The sequence below is a fragment of the Phascolarctos cinereus genome, unplaced genomic scaffold (genome assembly GCF_003287225.1).
Source record: "Phascolarctos cinereus isolate Bilbo 61053 unplaced genomic scaffold, phaCin_HiC Scaffold_1;HRSCAF=81, whole genome shotgun sequence".
Lineage (NCBI taxonomy): Eukaryota > Metazoa > Chordata > Mammalia > Diprotodontia > Phascolarctidae > Phascolarctos > Phascolarctos cinereus.
In genome coordinates this window covers 38,512,575-38,529,381 of record NW_027555514.1, presented here as the reverse complement: position 1 = coordinate 38,529,381, position 16,807 = coordinate 38,512,575, and the positions used below count along the sequence as shown (strand labels likewise).

Below are 16,807 nucleotides of genomic sequence, written 5' to 3'. Positions count from 1 at the left end.
TTAGGGAAGTTAAAAGGAGTTTACATTGATAGACAGCATATATGTGAATTAATTACGTTGGAATGATTTTTTTAAAAAAGAAGGGGTAATAAAGAGGGATACACTGGGAGAAGAGAGAAGGGAGAGGTAGAATGAGGAAAATTTTCTCACATAAAAGAGATGCACAACAAAGAACTTTTACAGTGGAAGGGGAAATAGGGGGTGTGGTGGACAATGTTTCAACCTCACTCTCATCAGAATTAGTTCAAAGAGGAAAGAATATATAAGCACATTGTGTATAGACATGTAACTTACCAAATAAGGAAATAGGAGGGAGATAAATAAGAGAAAAGGGTGGGAGATGATAAAATGGAGGAAGGATTAAGGGAAGCAGTGATTAGAAGCAAAATACATTTTTTTAATGTAAAATAGTCATTTTATTGCATTCTTAGCAGTAGGAAGCAAGGCAATCCAGGCCTCTGGCTCCCCTTAAAGGTATGACTGGCACCAATGCACCTATAGTGTCACCCTGAAGGCCTTCTGACCTTTCCCCACCCCACTTTCCACTTAGCTTCCTAACACCTTGAGGTCTGATTCCTCTGGATCTGTGAGGAAGGGTGGAATCCAAGGGAGAAGATTTCTGGCACTCACATGAAAGGCTAGATTCCAAAATGGTAGATGTAGAATTAGAGATAGAAGCTGAAGGTAGGGCTCTGAGAGGGTGGGGCTTGAGCCAGGGCCAGGACAATGGGCAGGGTGGCTCTTGCTGCAGTGGGCAATGACATTGTCAGGCTTCTCAAATTGTTTGCCAGAGAACTCACAGGGATATTGGAAAGCTGCTGCTGCCTCCTCATGCTTGCATTGACACCAGTTCAGAGAGGCTTTCTGGCAGCCACAAATCTCACACTGTAATGGTTTTTCCCTGGTATACATATGCCGGTGGATGATGAGGTTGCTGCTGGTTCTAAAGGAGTGGGCACAGAACTCACAAATGTAATCTCTAGTATCACTATGCAGTTTCACATATTCCTTCAGATGCTTCTTAAAACTGAAGGACTTTCCACAGCTTGGCTCTGGGCAGGAGAAAGATTTCTGGTGGATATGCTGGTACTTTTTATTCTGATTAAGGTATTGTCGGTTCAAGAAGATCTTCCCACAGCCAGGAAAATCACAAGGAAGAAGCTCTCTTTTAGCAGCCTTTCTGATTCTCTCGGGACCAATCTGTGCTATGTCCTCATCCAGAGGCTTGCGAGGAAGTCCTTGTTGTCACTGTCTGCTTTGAGAATGAAGAAGGAAAGGAGATGGGGAACAAAGAATCACAGGTTTCCAGAGGTAGAAAGGAGGAAGAAGTTATCTATTCCAGCCCTTCACTGGAAGCTCCATAGGAAGAGAGGGTAGCCAGAATGCCCTCTCTTGTTTACTGCCTATTTTACCTGGGTCGGGTCTTGCTCCCTTGGCCCAACTGGGGTGTTATGTCTAGCTCAGGCTGTACTCTGTCATCTTCAGGATGGGGTGTTCCAGTTTCTGATGAATCAGCAGTAGGGGAACTTGAGAGTGGAGGTGTTGTTTCTTCTTCTTCTTTGAGTGGGGGAAGGTAAGGCAGAAGGGGACTAGATGTACCTAGTTCACTGGGCATCCCAGACTCTTGGGTCCCATCATAGTGCTCAGTTACCTAGGCTGGGGATGGGGGTGGGATGAAATAGGGACAGAAGTCAGAGTTGAAAAATAGCAAAATACATTTTTGAGGAGCCACAGGATAAAAAGAGAAAGGAAAGAAGAAACAGAAGAAAATGGGATGGAGGGAAAAACACAGTTAGTAATCACAAAATGAAAATGAATGGAATGGGCTCGCCCATAAAATGAAAGCAGGTACCAGACTGGATTAGAAACCAGAATCCAACAACATGTTGTTTACAAGATACTCTTAAACAGAAAGACACACATGGAGTTAAAATAAAGGACTGGAGCAGAATCTAAAATGCTTCAGCTAAACTTAAAAAAAGGCAGGAGTAGCAATCATGAACTCAGACAAAGCAAAAACAAAAATTGACCCAATTAAAAGAGAATAACAGGGAACTACATTTTACTAAAAGGTGCCATAGGCAATGAAATAATATCAAAAGTTTTTACAGCAAGTTTCTCTGATAAAGGCCTCATTTCTCAAATACATACTGAATATAGAACTGAGTGAAATTTATAAAAAAATAAGAGCCATTCCCCAATTAATAAACAGTCAAAGGACCTAAACAGACAATTTCTGAAGAAATCAAAGCTATATATAGTCATATAAAAATGCTCTAAATCACTACTGATTAGAAAAAGCAAATTAAAACAACTTTGAGGTACCACCTCATATGTATCAGAAATGATAAGAGAGGAAGAGGGACAAATACATACACTAATGAACTATTAGTGGAGTTGGTGGAGTTGGTGGAACAGGTCCAACCATTCTGGAGAACAATTTGGAAATAGGCACAGAGGTATAAAACTGTACATATCCTTTGACCCAGCAATACCATTACTAGGTCTTTACCCCAAAGAGATTAAAGAAAAAAGGAAAAGACCTGTATGCACAAAAATATTTATAGCAGCTCTTTTTGCAGTGGCAAAGAATTAGATATTGAGAGGATGCCCATCAATTGGGGAATGGCTGAACAATTTGTGGCATATGATTATGATGGAGTATTATTTCTCTATGAGAAATGACAAGGAGGATGGCTTCAGAAAAACATGGCAAGACCTTTATGAACTGATGCAAAGTGAAGTAAAAACTGGAAGATCATTATGCAATGTTATAATGATAATCAATGTGAAAGACTAGGCTCCTCTGTTCAATACAATGATCCAAGACAATTTCAAAAGACTCATGATGAAAAAATACTATTTACCTCCTGAGACAGAACTGATGAACTCTGAGTGCAAAAAGATGTATATTTCTCACTTTCTTTATTTTTCTTAATTTTTAAAAATATGGCTAATATGAAAATATGTTTTGCATGATTTCACATATATAATTGATATTATATTACTTGCCTTCTCAGTAGGTGTGGTGAGAGAGTGGGAGAGAGAGAGAGAGAATTTGAAACTCAAAATTTTAAAAGTGTTAATGTTTTTAAAAAAGATTATATGATGATTACGTACAAAAAATATTTTTCAAGTATTTTAGTAAAATAGTCTCATTTAATTTATTTTCTGATCACTAATGAGTCTTATCTACCTTAGCAAGTTCAAGATAATTGATCTTTGGGAACATTGTTAACTGAGTTGTATTATTTTTTAACTCTACCTTACCCTCAGTCTACTGACCTTGTCAGGTTTGTCAGGAAGCAAATAGTTTGTAAATGCTAAAGTGCTATAGAAATAAGCTGCTATTATTACTATATACACTTGAAGTTAATGAAATAGCATTTTTTAAAATGTTATTTCAGATTCTTCTTTATTTATTTATTTATTTTTTTGGGCAATTCTTCTTTATTTCTAACTAGCCTTTCCTTTCAAGTAGTACAAATTGGTGAGGTTTTGCTTTATCTAGCATAGCTTTTCAATCAATAATTCTTATTGGGTTCCTGCTTTCTCTGTGGCAATGTACTAGGTTCTGGTAACACAGAATAGTGGAGAATATACTTCCTGCCCTCAAGAGGCTTACAGTCTACTTGAGAATACAAGATATCAACATAAAGATATGACTAACCATGTAAGGTAGCATATGTTAAATGCCAGGTATATAGTATAGACTCTAATCAGGACAGTAGTTTAGAGGAAAGCATAATCACTAATAAATGAGATAGTCACGAAAAACCTAGGTTTTAAGAGGTAGCCTGTGAACCAGGTTTTGAAGGAAAGGTAGGACTCAGACAAGCTAAGAGAGTGGAAAGGCTGGGATAATGGCCTAAACTAAGGTCCAGAATTCATAGTCTATCAATCAAATCCACTGACCACTAATCAATTAGTAAATGTGTCGATATATATCAGTGGCTTTTATTTCCATCCCATCTCCAATCTCATTTACTCTCCCCTCCCCACTGGGCCCCCACCTCACATTCTGGGAAAGTAAATGATTCCTTCCCCCTTTAAGGCATGTTTGGGAGAGGATCAAAAACATTTTGGATCAGTGGTATTGTTTTTGCAAAGTGGCATCTTTATAATGAGAATTATTTAACTGTCATGCCTGGTTCATAGTACAATTATTTTTAAAAGCCACTAGTCCTACTGTATTAATATACTGCTAAAGTCCATTTTCCTTCCTTGTGTTTAAGATAGGGAATCAATACACAAAGTCATCAAATAATCTCATGATCTCTTCATCTTGGGGTTCTTCAGGCCATTCCTTGCGTATCAGAGAAAACAAATAATAATAATAATTCTTAAGTAATAAATGAGAAATTAATGTCTAAGGCTAAGATATGTGGCTTCTAAGTCATGAAAAATCTTAAATCTTAATCTTAAAAGAGATAATAAGTACCAGTGACAGTTATAGGACACAGAAAAATGTGTGCACAAGGGGAAATGACCTTGACTATATTCTTAAAATGCTGTTTAAAAACTGATCTAGGTTTACTGTTTGAAAGCGTTATGTTTTCAGGGTCTTGATCTTTTCAAGTGACACAGACCAGATTCTAATGGGCTCAGGAGACACTTATGGGTGAAAAAAATGAGCCATAGAGATTATTACCAGGCATGAGTACCTAAGAATGAACCAGGTGTACCAGTCAGAAAATAGAGGTCTTATGGCCCCAGTTCATAAATGGATTACATGGGTGATAAGTTTTCACGTTACTATTTATAATTTGTCTTTGACCCATCACCTTTTAGAATTAAATTACTATGTAATTAATTTAAACATTTTCTTCAAAAATCCTTTGTTGAATATGATTTTTATTGCATTGTGATCAGTAAATGATATGTTCAATATTACTGTTTTCTGCATGTTTTGGTTAGATCTTTATGCTTCAATGTATGATCAGTTTTTGTAAAGGTGCTATACACAGTTAGGATTCATAAATTCCTTTTGGTTTCTATTCAGTAATCACCAGAGATCTAGCATCTCTAATTTTTCTAAAGTGTTGTTCAGACCCTTAATTGCTTTGCTTATTTATCTTTTGGTTAGATTTGTGGAAGTCTGAAAGGGATACACTGAGGACCTTCACTATTATACTTTGATTGCCTATTTCTTCCTGCAATTTGATTAACTTTTCCTTTAAGTATTTAGGTGCTAAATTCTTTGCTGCATACATATTATGTGTTAATCTATGGTGCCTTTAAGCATAGTTTTCCTACTTATCCCTCTTTATCGTGTCTATGTTTTAGCCTATCACAAATCACAATTACTACCCCTGCTTTTCTGAGTTCAACTGAAACATAATAGATTTTGCTCTAGCCCCCCCTCATTTTAAACCTATGTTTCAAGCATGTTTCTTGCAAACAACATATTGTTCAATTCTACTTCCTAATCCATTCTGCTCCCTTCTTCCATTTTGGGGTTAAAAGTTCATCTTATTTGCATTACCAGTATGTGATGCTGTCTCTCCCACAGTAGGAGATGACATAAATATCCTAGGAAAAAATTTTAAAACCTGTCAGAACTCAAACCTCAACAACGCTAAATGAGTGACAACCTAGGCTAGTTTTGCAAACAAATGTTTACATCTTGTATAATTGCACTAAGTCTAATGAAGCTTCAGTAAGTTTGTTTATTCATCCTCCCAAACAATTTTGAAGCCTCTACTCCATATACATCCACCTGTTGACAGAATTAATACACTGTTGTGTTCTTTTAGTGTTCACACGACATGTAGCCTGTCTGAATATCATTCCCTCAAGTCTTGCCAAGGAGCATAGTACAAACAGAAAGACCCCAGGATGGTGGATAATGAGTCCTAGATTCTAATGCCTGCTGCACTTCTAACAGGTTGGGTGACCTTTGGCTAATTCCTTCTCTCTGCACCTTCATTTCTTTATTTTTCAAATGAGAAGACTGATACAGATAAAAGACCTTTCTGGTTCTATTAAATTAAGTGATCTCTAAGGTATCTTCAAATTCTATGATTCTAAGACACTGGGGGTGGGATGGTGAAGTGCTCCAATGGGACACCAATCATCTGATGGCTTGTCCAATAGTGAAAATAATAGAGTTTCCCAACTAGACCAAATGAAACAAAACAAAAACTGGCTTTTATAATCCATAGATTAAGCAAGAGTAGATTTTGGCTTCTACTTTAATACTTAGCAGCTAAGTAACATACACAGCAGGACAGCTAGGTGACACTATAGTGCATAGAACCCCAGGCCCGGAGTGAAGAAGACTCATCTCCCTGAGTTCAAATCCAGCTTCAGACACTTCCTAGCTGCGTGACCTTGGGCAAGTCATTTAACTCTGTTTGCTTCAGTTCGTCATCTATAAAATAAACTGGAGAAGGAAATGGTAAACCACTCTAGTATCTTTGTCAAGAAAACCCCAAATATGGTCACAAAGAGTTGGACATGACTGAAAACAACTGGACAATAAAAATATGGATAATAATTTTTTTAATATATGTCTCACAGTTTTTGTTAGGGAAGTGCTTTCTAACCTTCATAAAATGATAAATAAGCATAATATCGTTGTTGTTGTTGTTGTTGTTGTTGTTGTTGTAAATAGTATCAAAGACTCTTCTCTAATAACTTCAGGTGTTTTTTTAACAGCTTTCTTATCAATAGGATTATAATCCCAAAGCAGTTAGTCAACAATGCATTTGTCAACAAACATCTAGTAAGCACCTAATATGTGCCTCAGGCACTGTGTTAAATCCTGGGGAGACAAAGAAAGACAAAAACTTGGTCCAAGCCCTCAGAGAGCTCACATTCTAATGAAGAAGACAAATACATGATAAATGGGAGGTTATCTCAGAAGGAAAACACTAGGAGCCTGGGCAGATAAAGGAAGGCTTTTTGTGGAAATGGGGAATTTGGGCTGAGTCTTGAAGGAGGCCAAGGAAGTCAGGAGATGGAGGTGAGGAGGAAGAATGCTCCAGGCATCAGGGACAGCCAGTGAAAAGGTCTGGAGCTGAGAGATGAAGTCTGTTATGTATAAGGAAGTGGAAGCCAGCCAGTACAGAAGAATTATAGATTAGATAGAGGGGAGTAAAGTATAAGAAGACTGGAAAGATAGGAAGGGACCAGTTTGTGAAGGGCTTTGAATGACAGGTGGAGCATCTTGTGTTTTGTCTTTGAGGTAATAAGGAACCTCTGGCATTTCTTGAGCATGGAGGCTGCAGAGTCAGCCTACACTTCAGTACATTCACTTTAGCCTCTGAGAGGATGATGGATTGGAGTGGAGAGAAACTTGAGACAAGTTGGTTTGGGAGACCAACCTACTGCAATGATGCTAGTGTGAGGTGGTAAGTACCTCCACTAAGGGATTGTTCAGTCGTTTCAGGTATTTCCAACTTTTTGTGACCCCATTTGGGATTTTTCTTGGCAAAGATACTGGAAGGGTTGGCCATTTCCTTCTCTAGCTCACTTTACGGATGAGGAAACTGAGGCAAATAGGTTTAAGTGACTTGCCAAGGGTCACACAGCCGGTAAGTATCTGAGGCCAGATTTGAACCCAAGATTTCCTGACTCCAGGCCTGGTGCTCTATCCACTGTGCCACCCAGATGCCCTTGGTACCTTTGCACTGAGGTGGTGCCCATGTAAATAACAGAAGGAATATACACTAAAAATATTGTGATGACAGAAATGGCAAGACTAGATACAGATTACATATTTGGAGTGAGCGGAAAGGAGAGGTTGGAAAACAATGAGGTGTTGAACTTAGGTGACTGAGAGGATAGTAGGGCCCTCAATGATAATAGAAAAGTTGGGAGGAGGAACAGGTTCTGGAGAAAAAACATGAGTTCCATATTGAACATGTTGAGTTTGAGATGCCTATAGAGCATCCAGTTTGAGATGTCAAGAAGGCAGCTGGTTATGTGAGTTGTGATGCTCAAGAGAGAGGCCAGGATTGGATATATAGATCTGGAAATCACTGTTTAGACATATAATAATTAGAGCCATGGAAACTCATGAGATCATAAAGAGAAAAGAAAAGATAAATATACTTGAGGACATCCATGTTTATTGGGCTTACCTTGGATAAAGATCCAGCAAAGAAGACTGAAAAAAAAGAGCAGAACAGACTAGAGCAGTCAGAACCAGAAAAGAACAGTTCCAGAAAAAAACTAAAGAGGAGAGAGTATCATAGAAAGGAAGAGAGGTTGATCAATAGTGTCAAATGCTGCATGAAAGACCGAGGATAAGGATTTAGAAATCAACATTCGATTTGGCATTAAGAGATCACTGGTACCTTTGGAAAGGGCAGTTTCATTTGAATGATGGAATTGGAAGACACTTCGCAATGGAGTTAGCAGCCAATGAGAAAACAGGAAGCGGAGGCAGCTAGTGTAGACAGCTTTCCTAAAGAGTTTAGCCAAGAAGGGGAGAAGAGATATAGGATGGTAGCTAGCATGGAAACAGTTGGATCAAGTGAAAGGATTTTGTTTGTTTGTTTTAAGATGGAGGAAACATGGGTGTGTTTGTAGGCAATGGGAAAGAAGCCAGTAGACAGAGAGAGACAGAAGATTAAAGATAGAGTGGGCATGATAGAGGGGGCAGTCTGATGGAGGTCACAGGAGAGGATGGAGTCAAGGATACATGTAGAGTGGTTTGCTTTGGCAATGAAAAGACCTGCTTTTTATGTGAAACATTAGTAAAGGAAGAGTTAGTGGAGGAAGATGTCTGAGTGATGTGAGATGAGAAGGGGGAGAAGGGGCAGCTTTCAGCAAATGGCCTCAATTTTTGTGAAGTATAAAGCATCCTCACTAGAGAAGTTGGGGAGAGGGAGTGCTATGAGCACTTGTACGAGGATATTTGCATCATTCATTGTGGGGACTGGGAGAATGAAATGATTAACAGTCATCAGAATTAGGCTTAGTTTCTTCTCTCTTACTCTTTAAAAGACTTGGTTGCTTTCTTTCCATTCTGAGTTCCAAGGTAAAATAAAAGTTTATGCTTCTGAATATACAGGTCACAGAATCAAAAGCTTTTAAGGTTGGAGGTGCTTAAAGATCACCTAATTCAAACCCCTCATTTATAGAGGAGGAAAGTGAGGCCCAGAGACATTAAAATGGCTTTCAAAGTCATGTAGCTGGTACTACAGGGCTCCTGATGCCTTGGGCCATAGCCTTTTCTATTTTGTACTGTATCTAATCCATTAGGCTAAAATCTCTTGGAAATGGTTTCCATGCGTCATTATCATGGTTTTCTGCCTGCCTCTCTCACTCTTCTCCTCTTCCACCTCCAGCCTGACAGGTGGATATTTCCTGAGGGCACAGAACTCAGCCCTCAGTTTTGTATACTCTCTCTTCATGCATTCCTATAGCTTTGTTCACTCCCTCTAAGATGACCCCTAAATCTAGCTTCGTTTTTGTTTAGCCCTAACACCTCTCTCACAGGTATCAATTCCACACTTCCAATTGTCTATTGAATATTTCTACATGGATATGCACTGGTGCGCCAAACTCAGGATAACTATAACAACTCATCAACTTCCCTTTCCTCTCCAAATCATCTCTTCACCCACCTCCCAAGTTCCTTATCGATGGTTGGCCATGGTCATCTGTGAACCCTTCCTTTCTTCTGCTTCTACATCTAATCAGTCCCCAAACCCTTCCTCCTTTACAATCTTTCTACCATCAGTCCCTCCCTTTTCAAGCCCATCATAAACAACCACTCTATATCAGGCACTTGTTAACTCATGTCTAAACATGAGCAATAACTCATAAACATGAAGCAATAGCTTCCTCGATGGTCTTTCTGTCTCCTCGTCCTCCCTTCCAACATGGATGAAAACAAACTAGCTTTCCTGCCCATTTGGTCCCTACCTACCTTTCCAACCTTCTCTCCTACCCCTCCCCTCTAAATATCCTCCACTCTAAGCAAAGTAGACTATTTGCCCCTCAAGTATGACTTGTACTTTCCTCTCTCTGAGCATTTGCTGTTCCGTTACCTCCTCTTTGAATGTCATTCCTACTCTTCTCCTCCCTTCTGAATCCTATTCATCTGCTGAGACTCAGAAAACATACCACCTGTTCCACAGTGTTTATGTACATGCCCAATCTTCCCTACCAGTCTGTAAGTTCCTGGAAAATAGACCATGGTCATGGTCTCACATACTTCTCTATCTCTCACCTCACATATGTTAATGGTTTAATAAATACTTAACTAATAAGTATATTTGCATAGTCTAGTGGCCCAACTTTCATTACAATTTAGAATAACTTCAGTTTCAAACCAATGTTATATGTTGCCTTTCCATACATATGCAATCTGGAACGAGAGATGAAAAAAATCATTTCTAAGTGTCATTCCACTATGGGACAATTAGCAAGTTAACAGCCTATCTAAGCTGAGACCTAGTGTTTGGATTCTGCAGAACTCTGACTTTTCCCAGTCTGGGCAGCAGTATTCCAGTCAGAACAACCAGTATTGAACAGACACTTGCAGAAACAGCATGAAACATTCATCTGTTTGTGAAACACACTTGTGTTGAGATTAATTTGCACCATCTGGGGGCTTTGGGTCTGCTTAGTAATTCATTACAGCTTTAGATATCAGAAACACAGGACAGAAGCTGCTGCATCTCCCAGGCAAATGCTGGTAGGCATTGCTCCCAACAGCAATCATCATTTCTGGTCTCAGCTTGGCATTGGTTTTTATTCCCTTTCAATGCCTCTACTCCATATTTGATTTAGATGCTAACTTTCTATTCATAAACTAGATTACAAAACCCATTTCTATGTTTTGATTCATATATTAGATCGTATATATTAGATCTAAAATTATATTACAGAGGGTATCCCAAAAAGTCCTAGTGCAGTTTAGAGATATTTAATTTATTAAAGCTCATAATTGCACTAAGACTTTTGGGATATCTGGCATACAATATTTTTTGTAAATTACATTACTTTACATATAATTATAATGATATAGCAAATATAATCCAATTAATGAATAGAAGTAGAAATATAAGTTTATCAAGAGTATTTTGTACTTATAGCCCCCTGCCTAGCACAGTGCCTGGCACATAGTAGGTATTTTTAAAAAGTGACTGATTGATTTAGTTAGATGTTGACTGACATAGTTAGATGCAATCTAATAAATTACAATCTTATTTTTCTCAATTACATGTAAGAAGAGTTTTAACTTTCACTTTTTTAAGTTTTGAGTTTTAAATACTCTCCCCTCCCTCCTGCCCTTTCACTCCTTTGAGAAGTCAAGCTGTTTGATATAGGGTAGACAGGTAAAGTTATGCAAAACATATTTACATATTAGCCATGTTGCAAAAGAAAATACAGACAAAAAAAGAAAGTTTAAAAATTATGCTTTGATCTGCATTCAGACTCCATCAGGCCTTTCTCTGGAGGTGGATAGCATTTTTCATTATAAGTCCTTCGAAATTGTCTTGGATCATTGTATTGCTGAGAACAGCTAAGTCATTCACAGTTGATTATCACACGATATTGCTGTTACTATATACAAGGTTTTCCTGGTTCTGCTCACTTCACTTCATATCAGTTTGTGTAACTCTTTCCAGGTTTTTCTGAAATTAGCCTGCTTATCACTTTCATAGCATAATAATACACCATTACAATCATATACCACAACTTGTTCAGCCACCCTTACCTATTTCCCCCTCCACTATGAAAACTCTACCTTTAATACTTCTTTTATGTGAGATAATTTTCTCATTCATTTTCTCTCTCTTTTCCTAGTGTATCCTTCTCTCTTATCTCTCATTTTATTTTTTAAATCATCCCATTATAATCAATTTACATCCATGCCCTCTCTCTATGAATACTCCTTCTAAATGCCCTAATGATGATAAAGATCTTAGAAATTACAGGTATCATCTTCCCATATAGGAATGTTTAATTTTATTGAGTGTCTTATGATTTCTCCTTTATGTTTACCTTTTTATGCTTCTCTTTGAGTCTTATATTTGAAAGTCAAATTTTCTGTTCAGCTCTGGTCTTTTCAGCAGGAATTCTTGAAAGCCTTCTATTTCATTAAACAGCCCATTTTCCCACTGAAGGATTATACTTTTTGCTGGATATGTTATTCTTGGTTGTAGTCATAGCTCCTCTGCCTTCTGGAATATCATATTCCAAGCCCCTGATGCTCTAATGCAGAAGTTGCTAAATCTTGTGTTATCCTGACTATGGCTCCATGATATCTGAATTGTTTCTTTTTGGCTGCTTGCAATATTCTCTTTGACCTGAGACCTCTGGAATTTGGCCACAATATTCCTGGGAGTTTTCGTTTTGGGATGACTTTCAGGAGATGATCGGTGAATTCTTTCCATTTTTATTTTACCCTCTGGCTCTAGGATATCAGGGCAGTTTTCCTTGATATCTTCTTGAAATGTGATGTATAGGATCTTATTTTGATCATGGCTTTCAGGTAGTCCAATAATTCTTAAATTATATCTCTTCACCATGCCCAAAAGACTATAAAACTGTGTATACCCTTTGATCCAGCAATACTACTACTAGGTCTGTATTGCAAAAAGATTTAAAAAAAGGGTGAGTACAAAATATGTATAGCAGCTCTTTTTGTGGCAACTAAGAATTGGACATTGATGGGATGCCAGTCAATTGGGGAATGGATAAATAAGTTGTGGTGTAAGATTGTAACGGAATATTATTGTGTTATAAGAAATGACAAGCACAATGATTTTAGTAAAACCTGAAAGACTTACATGAAGTGATACAAGGTGAAATGAGCAGAACCAGGAGAACCTTGTACACAGCAACAATACTGTATGATGAAGAATTGTGAATGACTTAGCTATTCTCAGAAATGCAATTATCTAAGACAATCCCAAAGGACTCATGATAAAAAATGCTATCTGTTCCAGAGTAAGAACTGATATTGTCTGAATACAAACTAAAGCATGATGTTTTTTATTTTCTTTCTTTTGTTCATTCTATTATTTTTTGTTTGTAATAAAATAGTATATGGAAATGTTTTACCTGATTGAATATGTACAACCTATATCAGACTATTTACTGTCTCAGGGAGGAAGGGAGAGAATTTGAAATTTTAAAAAATTTTAAATGTTAAAAAACTATTTTAATATGCAATTGGGGAAAATAAAGTATTATTAAATTTTTTTTAAAAAAACCCAATAGTCTTTATGAACATTTGGAGTGCAGATGTCTCTAAATTTGCACATCTCATGTTTCTTTTGAGTTACTGCAATTCTGCTTTTCTCATAGAACACAGCACCTTATTGGATATGGGCATGCCATGCTGGGCAGTCCTATGCTGGTGCCTCCCATTTCTCACAAGTGATTCCAAAGTTCTTCAAAGAGACCTTGAGAGTATCCTTGTAATTGCTTCTTCTGATCTCCATGTGAACCTTGTGTAAAATAGTCTTTTAGACAAACATGTTTGGCATTTGGACAATGTACCTAGCCCACGGGAGTTGCACTCTCTACGGCAGTTTGAATGCTTGGCAGTTGAGCTCAAGAAAGAACCTCAGTGTCCAGCACCCTCTCTTGCCAGGTAATCTTCAGAATCTTCCTAAGATAATTTAAATGGAAGCAATTCAGTTTCATGGAATGGCATTGACATACCTTCAAGGTTTCACAGGCATACAACAATGCGGTCAGTTCAATGGCTCTATAGACCTTCAATTTGGTAGGCAGTCTAATACCTCTTCCCCTTCAGAGCCTCCCAAACAGTGAGCTAGCTCTGGCAATGCATGTGTCAACCTCATCATCTATGTGTACATCCCTGGACAGTATACTGCCAAGGTAAGTGAACTTATCCACAGTATTCAAAATTTCTCCATTTGCTGTAATTGATGGTTCCATGTATAGATGGTGTGGTGCTGGCTGATAAGAGAATCTGTGTTTTCTTGGTATTAATTGTTAAGCCAAACTTAGCACAAGCCCCAGAGAATAGATCCATACTTTGTTGCATCTCAGCTTCAGAGGATGCACTGAGTACACCATCATTCGTGAATTTAAAAAGTTCATGCATCAACTCTGCCTCCACTTTAGTCTTGGTCTGTAGCCTTTTCAAGTTAAATAATCTACCATCAAATGCAGTATCTGACTTTGATGCTGTTTTCATCTTTGTTGAAGGTATCTGACATTGTTGAAAATGTTATGCTAAAAAGTGTGGGAGCAAGCATGCAGTCCTGCTTCACTCCATTGGTGACTAGGAAAGCACGAGAGCATTGTCCATTATCCAGAACCTAGGAGAGCATACCATCACAAAATCGATGGACATTACTGATAAATTTCTCCAGACAACCAAATTTTGACATAATTTTCCATAAGCTGTCATGACTGACAGCATCAAAGGCCATGGTCAGATCAACAAATGTTGCAGATGGACCTCTGTTCTGCTCCTGGCATTTCTTCTAAGTTGTCAGGCAACAAATACCATATTGACTGTTCTCAGCCCTTTCTGAAGCCAACCTGGCTCTCAAGTAGATGACCATCTTTTAGGTGAAGGATCAGCCTATTAAGGAGGACTCTGGCAGGAATCTTGCCAGCAATAACTAAGAGAGAGACCACACCCCCCGTCCCTCCCCCCCCCCATGATTGTCACAGGACAATCTATTTCCCTTACCTTTATAGAGATGGACAATAGAGGCATCCTTGAATTCCTGAAGGATAACTTCCTCTTGCTATATAACCCAGAAAATTTCAGTCAGCTTTTGTATGAGCAATGGACCCCCTACTTTGTAAATCTCAGCTGGAATAGAATCAGTACCAGGCACTTTGCCACATGACAGGAGTCTAATGGCATTCAAAACCTCTTCTTCAGTTGGAAATTTGGCTAGACAGGGATTGACTTCAACCTGAGGTACATGGTCAATGGCTTCACAGCATTGACTGATGATTCTCTATTGAGAACACTATGGAAGTATTTAGCCCATCTCTCCAGGGTCATATCCTTATCACTAATCAATGTGGCTCCATCAGCACTGAGTATAGGTCTTTGGCCTATAAATAGCCTTCGAGGCATCTAAAAGCACCTTGGATTGTTACTATCAGCATAAAACTGAATTTCATTTGCAAAGAATCCTGTGTCTCTCTCCAAGCTTCACTTGCACTTTACTTTTGGTTGTGGTAAACACTCCCTTCTTAGAGATGGATGAACTACCCTGCTAGTAAGCCCTGTGGAGTTCTTGTTTTTTGTTTAACAGCTTCTGAATTTCCTCTTCATTTTCCTCAAACCAACCTTGATATTTGTGAGAGTTCTGATCCAAATGATCCAGCAGCGCTGTACACCAAATTTTTGAAAGCTGCCCACTCCTTTTCTGCTTCACTGTTGCTAGCCATGTGTTGGCTCAACTTTCCCTCCAAATTAGCAATGAACTATTCACTCTCAGAGACGCACACTAATCTGTTGAAATTAGGTCTTCTGGTACTCATCTTGCCTTGGGGCCACAGCTTTTGTTGAATGTAAATATTTAGCTTGGAGAAGATGTTTATGATCAGTCCATCACTCTGTATCACATATTGCCTTTGTCACTCTTACATCCTGTCTCTTCTCCATACAATGACATAGTCATTAAATGCCAATGTTTTCTGTGAGAGTGAATCCATTAAGTTTCATTGCATTTAGGTAAATGAAAGACAATGTTGGTGATGAGATGGTCATGAGATGCACAAGTCTTCAGTAGCAAGTGAACACTGCTGTTGCTGTTTCTGGCTCCATTCTTCCAAAGGACTCCCTGCCTTGTCTGGTAGTCTGTGCCAAAGGGCACAAAAGAGGCGAACTCATAAGGAATACTCCTCCTCAGACTTGTTAGGTGTCTCATTTCAATGAGAGTCACTACATCCATCTAATTCAACCCATCCTGCTGCACAGACCTATTTCCATATGGAAAGGAAGGAGAGGGAGGGAATAAGCATATCTATAGTGCCTACTATGTTCCATGTACTTTACAAATATTATTTCATTTGATTCTCACAGCAACCCTGGGAAATAGTTGCTATTATTATTCTCCCTTTACAGTTGATGAAACTGAGGCAAACCGAGGATAAGTGCCCAGGGTCACACAGCTAGCAAATGTTTTCAACTGGATTTGAACTCAGGTCTTCTTGATCCCAGACCCAGTGCTTCATCCACTGTATCACCATCTGTCTCCAAGAGGAGAAGGCTTGGAGACAAGAGAGGGCCTCATCTACCTGAACCAGTATTGTACTTCACTCAGTATGCTTCCTAATACTATGGCTGAGTAAATCTCTTTTTGTTAACTGTTGGGTAATCTAAGTGTCTCATTTAGTTCTGATCTTGAACCTAAATCACCAGATGGATTTGAGTCAGGCCCAGCTACAACGCCCCCAAACTTGACTCAATCCAAAAAGCAAAACCCATGTTATGGCTCAGTGAAGTAATAAAGCTTCTCTGTAACTTTATTAAATCTGTGACATCTGGTTGTGGTTTCTTAGTCTCTTTCCTCAGAAATGGCAAATTACAAGATGATCTGGGAAAATAGCCAGACTATCTTGAACGTTCCTAAGTCAATTCGAAATTCAAAAGCTTCTCTCTCCACAAAAATCACACGCAGATAGTAGTAGTACATTGCATAGATAAGGAAGTTGAGCCTCAGAGACGATAAAAGGGATGCACAGGGAATATGGATTGTGTTAGTGCTCCTTCCATCTGGACAGACTGAGTAAGCAAACTGAAGTCCCATCACCAAAGTCCTGCCACACTGGTGTGATGACTATCTCCCAAGCATGTTTTATGGATCTACCTTTTCTTATCCTATTCTCCCTATGC

At 38.5% G+C, this 16,807-nt stretch overlaps 1 pseudogene; it reads right to left on the bottom strand.

Annotated features, from left to right (window-relative positions):
* Nucleotides 1-209: 209 nt before the first annotated feature.
* LOC110208991 (zinc finger protein 692 pseudogene) lies at nt 210-14,375 on the bottom strand (annotated as a pseudogene).
* Between the last annotated feature and the right edge of the window lie 2,432 nt (nt 14,376-16,807).